We start from the raw sequence: 6,583 nt of genomic DNA, 5'->3' as shown, positions 1-6,583 counted from the left end.
AACGGTGGTGTATCTGCACATCTGGGACAACACTAAGTCTTAGTCATGTCTCTCAAATATACAGCATCCTTTTCATACCAGTTTCTGCTTCCTAGGTAATGCCAGGATGATCTCTTCTCTGATCCACCTCCAAACTGACTATCTTCTCCCATCCATTCCTTCTATGGTTGGTTGCTCCTTATCTTCCTAAAACACCAATTTGAGAATGCTGCACCCTACCCCCAGGGTAAACCCTAATCTCTTTAGTTTGGCATTCCAAGATCATTCTTGTGTGTGTGTGTGTGTGTGTGTGTGTGTAAAATAAAGTTTTATTAAAGTATAAAGGAGATAGAGAAAGCTTCTGACATAAGCATCAGAAGGGGGCAAAAGAGTACCCCCAAGATCATTCTAAACCTGCTTTTTGAAGATTATCTCTCAAGAGACTCACCTTCCAGCCCCCTCAGTTCAGTTCAGTCGCTCAGTCGTGTCCAACTCTGCGACCCCATGAATCGCAGCACACCAGGCCTCCCTGTCCATCACCAACTCCAGGAGTTTACTCAAACTCATGCCCATTGAGTCGGTGATGCCATCCAGCCATCTCATCCTCTGTCGTCCCCTTCTCCTCCTGCCCCCAATCCCTCCCAGCATCAGGGTCTTTTCCAGTGAGTCAACTCTTCGCATGAGGTAGCCAAAGTATTGGAGTTTCAGCTTCAGCATCAGTCCTTCCAATGAACACCCAGGACTGATCTCCTTTAGGATGGATTGGTTGGATCTCCTTGCAGTCCAAGGGACTCTCAGGAGTCTTCTCCAACACCATAGTTCAAAAGCATCAATTTTTCAGCACTCAGCTTTTTTCACAGTCCAACTCTCACATCCATACATGACCACTGGAAAAACCATAGCCTTTACCAGATGGACCTTTCTTGGCAAAGTTATGTCTCTGCTTTTTAATATGCTATCTAGGTTGGTCATAAGTTTCCTTCCAAGGAGTAAGCGTCTTTTAATTTCATGGCTGCAGTCACCATCTGCAGTGATTTTGGAGCCCAAAAAAATAAAGTCTGACACTGTTTCCACTGTTTCCTCATCTATTTCCCATGAAGTGATGGGACCATACTAAATTACCTGTCCTTCCCAAAACAAACCATCCCCTTTTACATCTTTGCTCAAGTGGACTTGTGTCATTGAGACAATTGAATATCCTGCTTCATTTATCATTGCTTCCATGAAATCTTCCAGATTTCCCCACTGAAATTCAATTTCTTCCTCTTCTGATCACCATCACACTGTATCTTTTAGAAAATCTACAATAAGCTTTACCATTAACTGCATGTGCATGTGTGTGTGCTAAGTCACTTTAGTCATGTCCGACTCTTTGGGACCCTATGGACTGAGCCTGCCAGGATCCTCTGTTTATGGGATTCTCCAGGCAAGAGTACTGGCGTAGGTTGCCATGCTTGCCTCCAGGGGATCTTCCCCACCCAGGATCAAACCCAAGTATCTTATCCTGCATTGGCAGCCGGGTTCTTTACCACTAGCGCCACCTGGGAAGCCTCATAAACTCCATACACTTTTTTTTTTTTGCATACACATTAAAAAAAAAATATTTATTTGGCTGTGGTGGGTCTTAGTTTTAGCTCATGGGATCTTCCTGGAAGATCAAGGGCTTCTCTCTAGTTATGGCTCGTGGGTTCAGTAGTTGCAGCAAGGGATCTGTTGTCCCGCAGCATGTGAGATCTTAGTTCCTCAACCAGAGATTGAACCTAAGTCCCCATACATAAAAAAATTATGTATTTATTTATGGTTGTGCTGGGTCTTTGTTGCTGCACGCAGACTTTTTCTAGTTGTGGCAAGTGGGGGCTGCTCTTTGCTGTGGTGCATATTTCTCATTGCGATGGCCTCTCTTGTTGTGGAGCAGGGGCTCTAGGCATAAGGCCTTCAGCAGTTTGCAGCACTCACATTCAGTAGTTGTGGCCCAGGGGCTTTAGTTGCCCTGGAATTTTCCCAGACCAGGGATCGAACTGGTGTCCCCTGTATTAGCAGGCAGATTCTTATCCACTGTACCACTAGAGAAGTCCCCTGCATACACATTTTTTAAAGTTTATTTTTACTGGAGTATAGTTGATTTACAATGTTGCTAGTTTCTGCCATACAGCAAAGTGAATCTGTTATACATCTATCCATTCTTTATTGTTTTCCCATATAGGTCATTACAGAGTACTGAGTAGAGTTCCCTGTGCTATACAGTAGGTTCTTATTAGTTATCTATTTTATATATAGTACTGTGTATGTGTCAATCCCAATCTCCCAATTTGACTTTCTAAGACTCTTAAGTTCTGTGAAGGCAGGAGTTATGTCTTTAACTTGGTACCCCTGGTAGAAAATAATATATATCCTGTACTTAGTAGGCACTCACTAAAAGTTTAGGGTATTGAGTTGAAAAATCCGAAAGGGGGGCTTCTTTCTCTACCGTGCAGACAGAAATATAATTTTTCATTAGGAAAGAACCACAAAGAAATTCCTTTTGTTTGTCATTAAGTTGCTAAGTGGTGTCTGGCTCTTTTGCAACCCCAGGGGCTGGAGCCCGCCAGGCTCCTCTGTCTATGAGATTCTCCAGGCAAGAATACTGTGTGGGTTGCCATGCTCTCCTCCAGGGGATCTTCCCGACCCAGGGATGAAACTTGCATCTCCTGCATTGCAGGCACTGAGCCTGCACACACACTGAGGCACCACAAGTTTTGGAGTATTTTTGGATAAGTGAATGCTAAATGCCATGAGTCTCCAAATTTTGGTCCTGAAAGGGTAAACCAGAAATCAACTGCTTGAACAAAAACAAGTTAAAATCATGGGATGGAGAGGTGAAGAGTTAATACATCTCATTTATTAACTGCTTTTCTCTACAGAGAATGCTCTCAGTTCACCCAGACTATTCAGAATTTTTGACTTCCCTCGCCTCTCAAAATTGTATTCATTCTTTTAGGCCCAAGTTTTCAAAAAATTTTTTTCTGATTTCTCCGGTTGTAATTCATTTCTTCCTTAGTGCTCCTGTAGCACTTTGAACTTCATTTAAAACTTATGATTTCCTATATTCTATTATTATTTTATTATTTCTATATACTTTTATCATTACATTCCTTTAGGACAGAGGCCACAACTGAATCATTTGGTTCCTCCTTTGTAACTTATCCAGTTCTTTGCACATAACATATGATCAACACTGAACATAATGGAACCATCTAGGGACTTTCCTGGTTGCGGAACTAAGAACCCGGATGCCACACAGTGCAGCCAAAAATTAAAAAATAAACAAAACAGATGTCCAGTGGTTTTTAATCTGCATCCCAATGCAGGGGATATGAGTTCAATCCCTGGTCAGGGAACTAAGATCCCACATGCCTCGGGGCAAATAAGCCGGCACATGCAACTACTGACCCTTGTGCTCTAGAGCCTGTGCACGCAACTGGAGAGAAGCCCAGGTATTGCAAGGAAGACGCAGCACAGCCAAAATAAAAATGTGAAAGTGTTGGTCGCTCTGTCATGTCTGATTCTTTACGACCCCATGGACTGTAGCCCACCAAGCTCCTCTGTCCATGGAATTCTCCAGGCAATACTGGAGTGGGTTGCCATGCCCCTCTCCAGAAGATCTTCCCAACCCAGGGCTTGAACCTGAGTCTCCTGCATTGCAGGCGGATTCTTTACCATCTGAGCCACCAGGGAAGCCCCTGTGGCTCAGATGGTAAATAAAATAAAAATAAATAGTTAAAAAAAAATGGAGCCATCTAGTATTTTTTAAATTTTCATATATTTTTGGCTTCGCTGGGTCTTCATTGCTGCTCTCGGACTTCCACCAGTTGCGGAGAGGAGGGGCTACTCTCTAGTGGTGGTTCTAGTAGCTGCAGCACACGGGATCAGTAGCTGTGACGCTGGGGCCCAATTGCCTGAGGCATGTGGAACCATCCCAGTCCAGGGATCGAACCCATATCCCCTAAATTGGCAAGTGGATTCTTAACCACTGGACCACCAGGAAAGTCCAGAGCCATCTAATTTTGAGTGATCCTAGAAAATCTGGCCTAAACTTCCCAATCCACAATGTATTCATCTGGACTGGGATTTGAGAGTGGATTAAGAGATGCATCCCCTAAATATTAATAGATCTATGGCTTCCAAAGTGTTGTATCAGGATGACCTAGAAGTGGGCCAGACTGCAACAGCAGGAACAGTTGGTGAATCCACCTGTCAGACACATCTGTGCCCAATAATCTCTACTACATCTACCCCTGCCAATTTTTTCCTTTAGGATAGTGGTTCTCAGCACATGGTCCCTGAACCCTTTAAGTCTTCAGGGGCAAAACTTACTATAATAATACTGAAATGTTATTTGCCTTTTTAACTGTGTTAACATTTGAACTGATAATGCAAAGAAAAATGGGCAAAACTGTTGGCAACTTAGCAGGAGGGAGACCGTGGTACCCACTTGTAGTAGTAGTCACTGCATCCCTCCCCGCCATGAGCTTACCACATTTAAAAAATGCCAATATCAAGTAAGAACACTCTTGGAGCTTCCCTGGCGGTCCAGTGGTTAAGGCTCTGTGCTTCCACTGCAGGGGGTGCAGGCTTGATCCCTGGTCAGGGAAGTTTCTCATGCCAGCAGATGCAGCCAAAAAAAATTAAAGAAAAAGGGGAAAAAAGTTTTATAAAAAGAACGCCGTTAGTAAAGCAGTATAAAATTATTAATTTTATAAATTCCTGTCACTGGCGTATAAATCATTTTACTATTTTGTGTGAACTGGAAAATATGAATACAATGCTTCTGTATACCCAACTACAATGATAGTCTCACAGTTATTCTAAGAAAGAACACTTGTGCAATTAAACTGTGAACTCAGCTCACCTTTGTTTTCAAACTAACAGATTTTTTTTTGAGTAGTAGTTTCCATACACCCTTCATGCTTTCCCTGTTTCTCCTCTACTAACATCTAGTGTGATATATTTGTGACAACTGATGACCTAATATTGATTTAATAACAAAGTTCCTGGTTTACATTAGGGTTCACTATTTTTTTTAATTTATTTTAAAAAATCTTTTTAATTTATTTTTCATTTGACTTTGCTGGGTCTCAGTTGCAGCACGCTGGATCTTTGATCTCTATTGAGCATGCGAACTCCTAGTTGCAGTGTATGGACTCTAGTTTCCTGACCAGAGATCGAACCCAGAGCCCCTGCATTGGGAGTCTTGGCCACTGGACTACCAGAAAAGTAGTCCCTAGGGCTCACTCTTTATATTATACATTCTATGGGTCTTGATAAATATATAGCAACATGAATTCATCATGACACCATTAGAGTATCATACAGAATAGTTTCACTTCTCTAAAAATCCTCTGTGCTACATTTATTCATCTCCCCACAACCTCTGGCAAACACCTATCTTTTTGCTGTCTCCAAAGTTTTGCCTTTTCCAGGTTATCACATGGTATGTAGCCATTTCAGATTGGTTTCTTTCACTTAGCAAAATGCATTTAAGATTCCTCCATGTCTTTGTGGATAGCTCATTTCATTTTATCACTGAATAGTCCATCATATGGATGTGCTAGTTTATTTTATCCATTTACTTACTGAAGGATATTTTGGTTGACTCCACGTTCAGTTATAAATAAAACTGAGGTACATTCCTGTGCAGGTTTTGCATGGGCATAAATTTTCAACTCATTTGAGTAAATACCAAGGAGCACAATTGCTGAATTATATGGTAAGAGTATGTTGAGTTTTGTAAGAAACTGCCAAACTGCCTTCCAACTGTTTTGTATTCCTACCAGCAATGTAAGCTGAGTTTCTGTTGCTCCATTTCCTGACCAGCATTTGTTGTTTTCAGAGCCTTGGATTTCTAGAATCTCACTGTTGTTTTTATTTTTTGGCCATGCTGTGGGGCTTGTGGGATCTTAGTTCCCAGGCCAGGGACTGAACCCAGGTCATGAAAGTGAAATTGCCCACTGTATCACCAGGGCATTGCCACATTTGCAATATCCTAATAAGATGTCAAGCATCTTTGTTTTTGTCTTTTCTCTTTTAAAATGAAGTACCATTTTACTTGAAAGGACATTGGACAGAAGAACTATGATTATTCAAACTGGTGCATTTAGCAAATACTTTATCAAAAATGAAAGGAACCTGTCGATTCAAGGAAAACAATAGATGGTATTTGTTGCCAATGGTAAAATTTGAGCTTTCAAATGACAATTAAAATTTGAGAAAACTTGTATGTGCCACTGTGTGCCTGGCAGCTTCCCAACACTTAAGAAACTTTACATTTAGAAGAGCTGCACAGCTTAGTTTTTAGATGGTCAGTATTTTCCAAATGACCATTTGTATGATTTTATAAAATTGTCAGGAGTAAAAGATCCATTCAAGTGAAGATATACCAACAGTTTTTAAAAACTTTCTATTTTATATCTGAGTATAGTTGATTAACAGTGTTGTATTAGTTTCAGGTATATAGCAAAGTGACTCAGTTATACATGCACCTGCGAAGTGAAAGTGATAGTCACTCAGTAGTATCTGACTCTTTACAGTCCATGGATTTCTTCAGGCCAGAATACTGGAGTGGGTA

The sequence above is a fragment of the Muntiacus reevesi genome, chromosome 3, assembly GCF_963930625.1.
Source record: "Muntiacus reevesi chromosome 3, mMunRee1.1, whole genome shotgun sequence".
NCBI lineage: Eukaryota > Metazoa > Chordata > Mammalia > Artiodactyla > Cervidae > Muntiacus > Muntiacus reevesi.
Note: the sequence above shows the minus strand (reverse complement) of the source record.